Source organism: Macaca mulatta, chromosome 5 (genome assembly GCF_049350105.2).
Source record: "Macaca mulatta isolate MMU2019108-1 chromosome 5, T2T-MMU8v2.0, whole genome shotgun sequence".
NCBI lineage: Eukaryota > Metazoa > Chordata > Mammalia > Primates > Cercopithecidae > Macaca > Macaca mulatta.
Window position 1 is genome coordinate 112,224,423 of NC_133410.1, and position 11,157 is coordinate 112,235,579.

At 37.3% G+C, this 11,157-nt stretch overlaps 1 non-coding gene across 1 annotated transcript; it reads right to left on the reverse strand.

Moving 5' to 3' along the window:
- Nucleotides 1–2,242: 2,242 nt before the first annotated feature.
- Nucleotides 2,243–2,347, reverse strand: LOC114678599 (small nucleolar RNA U13). The gene has a single exon (XR_003730032.2). It is a non-coding gene; the product is annotated as a small nucleolar RNA U13 (small nucleolar RNA).
- Between the last annotated feature and the right edge of the window lie 8,810 nt (nucleotides 2,348–11,157).

Here is an 11,157-nt window from a genome sequence, read left to right on the forward strand (position 1 = left end):
TTTGGGTTACAGAGGGTGACATACAGGAATCTGTATTTTCTGCCCTATTCTTCTGTAAATTTAAAGCTATTCTTTAGAAAATCTTTGAAAAAAGCTTCCTTTAGAAAAACTATTCTTAAAGCTTTGTAGAGGATATTTTAAAGTTGGAGGCTAGAGGTCACATATTTGGTAGACTGTTGTTATGGTCCAAACATAAAATAATAAAGGGCTATACTATGGTAGCAAATAAAATTACTTTGAATAGGTTTACTAATACCTAAGAAAATTTCACATTAGAAATTACTGAGTGGAATTTATAGTTTCTAATATAAAGAAATCATGTGTCAAAAATCAAAAGCAGGAAAAAATATGCATAAAAATTATGAGAACAAAAGCAAATGTGGCTGAAAAGATGCTAATACCATAACATGCTGAATATATATATTTTTTAAAGTTAACATGACACAGAGGGACCAGGAAATGCATGTACTGTATTGTTTTATTTATGTTCTTATTTCCAGATTTCTGTTATATATATATATATATACACTTCTAATTCAATTTTATTTTTGTGTGTGTGTGTGACGGAATATCACTCCCTCGCCCAGGCTGGAGTGCAGTGGTGCGATCTCAGCTCATTACAACCTCTGCTGCCCGGGTTCAAGCAATTCTTCTGCCTCAGCCTCCTGAGTAGCTAGGATTACAGGCGTGCACCACCACACCTGGCTAATTTTTTTGTATTTAGTAGAGAATGGGGTTTCACCACATTGGCCAGGCTGATCTCGAACTCTTGACCTCATGATCTGCCCGCCTTGGCCTCCCAAAGTGCTGGGATTACAGGTGTGAGCCACTGCACCCGGCCTGTATTTTCTTAAAAGATCAGCCATTACCAAGTTATTACTGGATGCCTTTAATCTCTTTGTTAGTGTATCCATATTCCAATAAAAATTTATTTACAAAAACAGGCAGTGGTCTGCTCTATAGGATCTTGCACTAATAAGTTACTTTAATTCTTTAAGTTTGTCTTGATTAAAACACATAATGTACATAATGAAACACCATGATTTGGCATATAGTAAGCAACTGAAAATAGTAGTGGCTATTTTATTAAAATAGTGTGTATCATACAGCTCAAAATGCTGATTATAAGATGAATCTGAAATTCAGACTTAAAAGTATTGTTATTATAGTAACAAGGTTATATTTGGGATTTTAAATTTTGTTCTACCACCAGAGGTAGTTTAAGGCTTCTTGTATAATGGTTCTTTGTGATGTTTTTCTGGTCAGAGACACGTGTGCTGAACTCTTGGGACGTGTTCCACTACTTGTGGATCCTGGTATTTCCTTGCTCAATTTTCACAAGAAATAGGTTTGGCATCTCTAGGAGTATCAAATGAAGATGTTCAGAAACTACACAAGGTGAGTTCATTTTCAATTTTAAAAAATATTCTATTTATATCCATTGATAATGTAGTAAAAGCTTCCAAGTTACTCACTATAAATCATACAGTAATGGTTCTGGAAAGAGCACGGTAATTTAAAAAAGTAACTACTTTATTAAGGTATGGTTGACATGTAAAGCTGTATATATTGTATATAATACAATTAGTTTGGGGATACATTCTAATCAGTTATGCTAATGACAACTTAGATCTCATACAAAAACTCTACACTTTAACTCATCTATCCTCTCCCACATTGTTATGTCAAAATGTACATTTTCATATTGTGCATCACTTAATAAATTACTCTAGCTATAGTTGTTTTTAATACTTTTAACTCAGAATTTAAAATGATTTTATGTACCACCATTACATTACAGTATTAAGAATATTCTGAATGTAACTCTATCCTTCCCTTTACCAGGGAGTTTTACACTTTCACATTTTCATGTTGCTAATTAGCATCCTTTAGTTTCCACTTGAAGTACTTCAACTTTAGTTTCAATTTAAGCATTTTTTGTGAGGCAGGTCTAGTGGTGATGAACTCTCTCAGCTTTTGTTTTTCTGGAAAAGTCTTCATCTTTCCTTTTCTGAATGACAGCTTTGTTGGTAAATTATTCTTAGTTGGCAGGCTTTTTTTTCTTTCAATATTTTGACTATATCATCCCATTCTCTTCTGGCTTGCAAGGTTTGCTGAAAAACCCAGTGAAAGTCTTATAGGAGCTCCCTTGTACATGACAAGTTGCTTTCCTCTTGCTGCTTTCAAAATTCTTTAACTTTTGACAATTTGATTATAATGTGTCTCAGTGAAAAATTGTTCATATCAGATAGGTACTGTGCCAGTGTTTTAGCAAGGTCTGAGAAAGGCATATCTCACACAATGGCATGAAAACCCAATCATCATGCTTATGAACCACAAAAAAGATCAGTGAAGACACCTTTATGTTCAATCTACATGGAATTCTTTGGGAATCATGGATCTGGATGTTCATTTTCCTCCCCAGATTTGGGCAGTTTTCTGCTATTATTTCTTTAAATAAGCTATCTGCCTCCTTTCTCTTTCTCGGCTTTCTATAATGTGCATATTGGTTTAGAGTCCTGTAGGCTTACTTCATTCTTTTTTCTTTTTGTTCCTTTGACTGGATAATTTCAAATGGTCTGTCTTCAAGTTCACTGATTCTTCCTTCTGCTTGACTGAATCTGCCACTGAAGCTCACTTTTGAATTTTTCAGTTCAGTTATTGTGTTCTTTAGTTCCAAAATTTGATTTTTTTTTTGAGATGGAGTCTCACTCTGTCGCCCAGGCTGGAGTGCAGTGGCACGATCTCAGCTCACTGCAAGCTCCACCTCCTGGGTTCATGCCATTCTCCTGCCTCAGCCTCCCAAGTAGCTGGGACTACAGGCACCCACCACCACGCCTGGCTAATTTTTTTGTATTTTTAGTAGAGACGGGGTTTCGCCGTGTTAGCCAGGATGGTCTCAATTTCCTGACCTCATGATCTGCCTGCCTTGGCCTCCCAAAGTGCTGGGATTACAGGCGTGAGCCACCGTGCCCAGCCAGAATTAGATTTTTCAATGGTTTCTTTGTTGAAATTCTCATTTGTTCATGTATTGTTTTCCTGATTTTATTTAGCTCACTGAGATTCAAGATGAGTGTTCTGAATTCTCTATCAGGTAATGTATAGGTCTTCGTTTATTTGGGGTCAACTGCTAGGACTTTAATTTGTTCCTTTGGTTGTCATGTTTTCTTGGCGTGTGCGTGATCCTTTAAGCCTTGCCTTCTACCTTTGCATTTGAAGAAATAATCACTTCCTCCTGTCTTTACTGACTAGCTTCAGAGGGGAAAGAAATTCACCAGTCAGCCTGACTAGAGATTCTGAAGGTCTCAGACCTTTTCTATGGATATGCCCACTCCACTCCTCTTGTTCTATCTTGGGAGGGGAAGTCTTAGGATTGTGTGATTTCTTTCAATCTCACAAAGCTAGACTAGGTGCTGAGAACCTCCTTTTATTTTCTCTAGTGCAGTGCCCCAGAGTGTTCAAGGTTGTGTGCCTTCTTCCAATCCAGTAGGAGCCAGTTGCTGATATCTGTGTACTACCTGCCGGGGCCTGCATACACTATCTGCAGGGGAGGGTGGGCTGCTGGCTAGTGGATGGGTACATGGAGTGTTGGGTGTGCCTGTCAGCTAGTTGAGGGGTTCTGCAAGTGAAATGTCCTGTAGGGCTCATGGGTGAGCCTATGGTGGAGTCTGCAAGCCAGTTAGTAGACTCGACATCTGGCTCTGAAGAATCATGTGTTGGTTGCTATGAGCCTCTGCTTCTTTTCCCTTTTCCTAGCTATTCCTAGACTATTCATCTGTGAAGAGTCCCTCAGTATACTGGATAGGGAAAAACAGAAGTGAGCCTTTTGGGTGGCACCATGCAAGGCTAGGGAAGCTGGGCACTCACTTGACTCTTACTTTCCTTCCTGGGAGAACTCATGGGCCAAAGATGCCTCTCTTAGCACTGAACTCTGCTGCCTTGGAGGAGAAGGATGTAGGTAAAGTGAAACTCTGCTTCTTACCCTCTTCAGTGTGTCTATTCTTGAGTTTTTCATTCTACTGGGGTGCTAGAACCTCTTAGCAGATCTCCCAGGCTCCCAAGCGGTATTTGGTATTTCTGCAGGGTTTGAGGGCTGGAACCTACTAATCCACCAACTTGCTGACGTCAGTCAGGGTGCCTTTTATCTGAATAGTATTATTTCACACAAAATGCTATCTCTGAGTTTACTAGCTCAGAGGCAAAATAAAAACAAAACAGTTAAATATATAAGGTAACATTATTAAATCTCACATTTATTCCGTGCACAACTACAATATCTCAAAGCATTATACAGGTTCCTGCTTAATGCCTAGTTCATCAGTGCTTGGAGTAGCTAGTTAGTTCCATAAACTTCTGAGGTAAGTAACAATCTGTCTTATTTTATTATTTAATGACTATATATGCAGATTATAGTAACCATGAAATTTCTAAGGCAAAAAAGATGGCTTCCAAAATAGAAAAAGAAACTTCAAAGATCTATGGAATTAAGCTTTTAATTATGCACATATGCATATACAATTATGTATATCATGTATTTGCTTTGTAACCATAATCTTTGTCTAGTCAATGACTGCAAAAGTGGTATGTCAGTATACACTTATAGAATTATAGGAAAGAAAAGGTTTCTTCAGAGCTCACTCTATTCTATCCTGTGTTTGCTTGTTTATTTATTTATTATGGATTGACTGACAGGGTCTTGCTCTGTTGCTGAGGCCGGGGTACAGAGGCATAACCATACCTCACTGTAACCTTGAACTCCTGGCCTCAGGTGATCCTCCCACCTTGGCTATATAGATAATTCTATACACTGCTAGTTTTTAGTACCACAAAGTGTTATGGTAGGTGATTTCAAAATAGTTTCGCCATGTTATTAATTTCCAGATCCCAGTTTTGTTTCTTTAGCTTTCCATTTATTTCTAGTTTGCTGGACTTCCTCTTAAAACTGTGGGGTTAAGGCAAGGCAGTTCCAAATGTAGTTCCTTATACACAAAGGGAAAGTAAGAACACCAAACACCAAAATCAAAATGTTCTAATAAAAAAGTTTATCTCTTTAAAATGTTGAATAGACAGATTTAATAATTCTTTTTTTAAAAAATTGATTAGCTTCTCATATAATCATTAACCCCAACCTATAGTCCACTGTAAGTATCCTCTTAATTTGTTAAAGCATATTAGTTATTCCATTAATTTCATCTACTTTTCCAATCTATCAATCTGTGATTCCTTTTACCTTTCTCTTATTTTGGGTTTCTTATACCTTGATTAAATGTCCTACTTTTTCTTAGTTTATTCCTCATTTAGGTGGAACACATCCTCCATTAGCCTTTTGAGAAGAGAATGTGTAGATTGTGTATTTTTAAAATCTTTTAGGTTTGAAAATGACTTTTTTATAGTTTCACAATGGGTTCTTAGTTTGGATTGGTATAGAAATCTAAATTATAGGTAATTTTTATTCAGATATTTTAAGAATTGCCCTTTAACTTCCAGAGGTACTATTAAGAAATCCAGTACATTTAACTTTTGTAGCATGTGTCTCAAGTCTGTTTGAGTTGCTGTAAAGGAATACCTGAAGTTGGGTCATTTATTTAAATAAGAGATTTGGCTCATGGTTCTGCAGGCTGTACAAGAAGCATGATGCCAGTATCTGCTTCTTGTGAACTCTTCAGACTGCTTACACTGAGGGCAGAAGGCAAGAGGAGCCCATGAATACACAGTTCACATTGAGAGAGAGAAAGGCCAGGAGTTAGCGGTATGGGGGTGCCCAGGCTCTTTGTTTTTTGTTTGTTTGTTTGTTTCTTTCTTTCTTTGAGACAGTCTCACTCTGTTGCCCATGCCGGAGTGCAGTGGCACAGTCTCGGCTCATAGCAACCTCCATCTCCCAGGTTCAAGCGATTCTCCTGCCTTAGCCTCCCGAGTAGCTGGGACTGATTACAGGCGTGTGCCACCACACTGAGCTAATTTTTGTATTTTTAGTAGAGACGGGGTTTCACTATGTTGGCCAGTCTGGTCTTGAACTCCTGACCTCAGGTGATCCGCCCACCTTGGTCTCCCAAAGTGCTGGGATTACAGATGTGAGCCACCGTGCCTGACCCCAGGCTGTTTTTAACCACCACCTCTCACAGGAGCAAACAGAGTAAGGACTAATTATCACAAAGACTGTACCAAACCATTCAGGAGGGAACCACCCCCATGACCCAAACACCTCCCACTAGGCCCTACTTACAACACTGGGGATCAAATTTCTTCCTTTTTGAGACAGTCTCACTCTGTGACCCAGGCTGGTTGCAGTGTTACAAGCTCACTGCAACCTCCATCTCCTGGGTTCAAGTGATTCTCGTGCCTCAGCCACCTGGGGTTACAGGTGTGTGCCACCACACCTGGGTAATTTTTGTATTTTTAGTAGAGATGGGGTTTCACCATATCGGCCAGGCTGCTCTTGAACTCCTGGTCTCAAGTGATCTGCCCGGCTCAGCCTCCCAAAGTGCTGGGATTACGGACATGAGTCACCGTGCCCAGCTGGGATCAGATTTCAATATGAGACTTGGAGGGGTCAAAAAAACATCTAGAGAAAGAGCTCCAGAAATCTGCATGGGGTTCCTTTAAGCATTTTATATTAATAACAATCTGACATACTCAATATCTATGTTATTAGCATTGACACATTACATAATTACATTGATCATGTAGATCTAGACCAACCACTGTGAAAAAAACAAGGTGCAGCTAATAATAAAAAAGATGAGTTTTTAATGAGGTAAAAAAATAATGATGAAATATCATACTAACTATGCATGTATATGTGCCAGCTGCTGTTTTAATTGCTATCTATGTCTTAATTCAGTGCATATACACAATACATCCTTAAGATGTAGGTATTACCTACATTTTTACAAGTTATATAATTTATCCTAGTAGAATCAGAATTGTAGTCCAAACAGTGTGGCTCCAAGAGTCTACAGTCTTAACTATAATGCTGTATGTAATTCCTTGCACTAAGTAGACGGTAGTAGTGTTTTGTTATATTGTTATTAAATGCCCTTTCTTGACCAAATAAAAAATTGCTAAACCTATCTTGGCTTCCCAATTTAAAAATTTATTGGCTGATGAAATCTAAAAGCCTGGAAATCAACAATTTATAGGGCCAGTAAAGAACAAAAAAATGAAAATTTGAGAAGTAACTGATGGAGCAAGGTCTTAAAGGGATTCAGCTCTAGAATACAGGGAGCAGTTAGATTTGGAGAACAGAACAAAAGCTAAGTATAGAAGGGATTATGACCAAGTAGAGATGATGGTGAAAAAAAGCTTCTCTGGTAACTAAAAATCAAGGTCATCTGAGTTCAAAATAAGCCTGGTAATGTTAATAGAAGACATAATTATTAATGTAGAATAGTGAAGATATGAACAACTTTTGTGAGGAATGAGAAAAATAAATAAATCCAGGAATGGGCTAACAGAATAGAAAAAGAGAGGATTTCAAAACTAAATCAATGTTTAGTGGCAGTAAAAATGTACCAGAATGTGAGATTGTGGTCAGAGGTAAAATTTCTGAATTTAGGGTCTCAAAGCCAGAGTAAAGGGTCATTCATTGATGGTAAAGACGATAATGATAATAACCATTCATTGAGTATATTACAAAATTAATTGTATCTAGTCATAACCACTGGTATCACCATATCACAGAGAAGAAAACTGAGGCCCTAATTAATTTTCAGTAAAAAGTTAAGTTTTTCATACAACTTGACAAGAGGACTCAAATTCATAGAGTAGTAAAAGGGTCAGACATTCTCAATGCAATTTGAAGAAAACAGGTGGGGAAGCTTATCTTGCTAGATATTAACACTTATATAGTTGTAGTAATTATGACAGTATGGTATTGTTATAGAGATATTACAAATACAGCAATGGAAGAGAATAAGCAACCCAGGGATGTTTAGAAACCTGATTTAAGTGACATTACAAACCACAAAAACAAGTTTAACTCTTCAATAAATGGTGCTAGAACAATTAGTTGTTTGTATGTAAAATAATAACAAATGAGAGTAGACCCCTTTCTCAAGCACAAAAAGTAAATACTGGGTAGAGTAAAGCCCTAATATGAAGACTGTAAGTTTAAAAGTTTTAGCAAAAACACAGATGAATACGTTGTGATTTAGGGGTAGAAAAAGATTTCTTAAACAAGACTCCCAGAACACAAATTATAAAGAAAGAGACGAATAAATTTGGCTACACCCAAACAAATTTCAGTATAAAAAAAAGACATACAGGGCCAGGCACGGTGGCTCGCGCCTGTAATCCCAGCACTTTGGGAGGCAGAGGCAGGTGGATCATGAGGTCAGGACTTCAAGACCAGCCTGGCCAATATGGTGAAACCTCATCTCTACTGAAAATACAAAAATTAGTCAGGTGTTGTGGTGGGCACCTGTAGTCCCAGCTACACTAAAGGCTGAGGCAGGAGAATCACTTGAACCTGGGAGGTGGAGGTTGCAGTGAGCTGAGATCACGCCACTGCACTCCAGCCTAGGCAACAGAGACTGTCTCAAAAAAAAAAAAAAAAAAAAAAAAAAAAAAAAAAAAAAAAAAAAAAGATATTCACTAGAAGATAAGCAACAGGAAAAGATAAGCAACGAATGTAACCAACAAGGTAATATTTTCCAGAAAACATGTACCAGTGAAACTGATGAACAAACCAATAGCACAGTGGGCAAAGATGTCAAGAGAAGTCTAGTAGGCATTTGGAATTAGACTCCTAGAATTGAGATTGCCTAAAGAAATCTGGGCTGGAAATAGAGATTTGGGCTATATCAACTTAATGATCATATTTGAATTTGGGGCACTGGATGACCTAATGGGATAAAAGCATGAAAGAAATAAAAGTCTTGGGCCTAGCTAGGACAGGCAGAGGATTAGTGATCCTCACTCAAGTGCTTGAGAGTAAATAATGACTCCTTTAACTGTATTTACATATTTACTTTATCTTGACTTTTCTGACCACAGTTTATGTCTTTTAAAGATGGAGTCTAAAAACACTATCTCATAAGGTGATCAGATAAGCCTATTACTTCTATTTAGAGCAATGTTATCTTTAGACCATGTTTCATGTGCAGCCAAGAAGGCAGGGTTGTGGAAATTAAATACAAATATAAATGAAAACAGGAGTTAAATTTTAAGTAAAGGGAATTTAAGAAAATATTCCTTTTAAGTGGATAATAAGATTTTTAAAATTGGTGGAGTTAGGAATTATCTCTTTTTATACATTTGCATAGCTTATGTAATGCATCAGAATACCTAATATATGATCCACACCTGTTCTCTGAATTTCAAGGCCTCCCAAAAAAGTTTTATCCGTATAGACTTGCATTCACTACATTTTTTCTACTTGAAAATAACAAACCAGCTATTCAAATAAACTGCTAAGAGGTAGGAAGCCAGCCATAAAAAATTACGTACTGTAAAATTACTTCTATGTGAGGGTCAAAAACATGCACAGCAATACAGAATAATAGTAATGGTGGTCGATGTGGTTAGAAGGGGCACTTTTTAAAAACGCCTCTGTTGAACATTCTATGTATTGATGTGGATGTTGGTTACCTGGAACTGTACATTTGGCACTTGAGCATTTCACTATGTTATACCATTGAGGTATGTATTTTTTAATTCTTTAAAGAAAAACTGCTTGGAAGTCTTATTCTTAACGCACAACAATCACAAACATTAAAATTATACAGTCCAGAGAATGTAAAGTTGCTTTAAAAAATTCCTTTTCTCAGTTTAAAATGCCAAGGGGAAAAATGAACTCAACACAGCATGTCTTGCCCTTGTCAAGATGACAGATCCTCTAAGAGAAGAAACGAATAGGTAATGGCCTTTTCCAAGATTTTCTTCCCCTAATGCACCCCACTTCCAACCTACCCCTACCTCAACTAGGGTATCCAGTTGTACCCAAAGGTGCTTCTGCATTAGATCCACAGAGATTAAAGATAACAGCTAACAGAATAGTCCAGAGGACAAGGATATTCAAGTTCCATCATCTTCAGGATAAAAAAGCTCCAGGGTTTACCCCCAAACTTAAAGCTCTCTAAAGGAAATCCATCGACCTTTTAAACATCACTTTGTATATATCATCTTCTGTACTGCCCTAGCTCAAAAACATAAACATGTATCTAAACATCTTTGTAGCATTTCCATTGTAAATTTTACTTTAACAATTTTGAACATGTTATAATGATAGAAAATTATTTAATCTAGATTTCGGTCAACTCTATTACTGACAGTTATTCTTTTTTAGTGAAGGACAATCACAAACACTAAATTTATACAGTCCAGAGACTAAAAGATTGCTTTAAAAAATTTCTTCCTTTTCTCACTGTAAAATAAAAATACCAAGGGGAAAAATAAAAAGTATTTATTATAACTGGCTGTTACACTGTCATACACAATGAAACACTGGACCATGAGCAGTTCGTTATTACATGTTGTTAGTTAAGTGTAGAACTGTAAATAATGAGGCACGTTATTAAGATATCACAAACATTATCCAATCAGCAAGTGCACGACTTCGGACATTTTGACTTCAGCCAAAATATGAAACAAAGTCATAGCAAGAAAGTTATTTCAAGGGACTGAAATTTTCTCCTCCTACCCTTCAAATCTTTTAGAGATATTAATAAAAACAACTATCCAGCCTGGGTGGATATAATGGGACTCCATCTACATACACACAAAATTTTTAAAAATTAGTTGGGTGTGGTAGCACACGCCTGCAGACCCAGCTACTTGGAAGGCTGAGGCAGAAGGATCCTTTAAGCAGGAGTTAGAGGCTGCAATGAGCTATGATCTCACCACTGCACTACAGCGTGGGCGATAGAGCGCGACCTTGTAACAACAACAAAAAAATTAAAACCTTCAGGAATACTTTAGATCAAGCTTGCCCAACAGGATGGCTTTGAATGCCACTCAATTTGTAAACTTTCTTAAAACATTATGAGATTCTTTTTTAAAAGCTCATTAGCTACTATTAGTGTTAGTGTATTTTATGTGTGGCCCAAGACAATTCTTCTTCTTCCAGTGTGGCCTAGGGAAGCCATAACATTGGACCCCCTGCTCTAGACTTTAGCAGAAGCCTTGCAACATAAAGAAAACAGTACATGAGACTTTAGA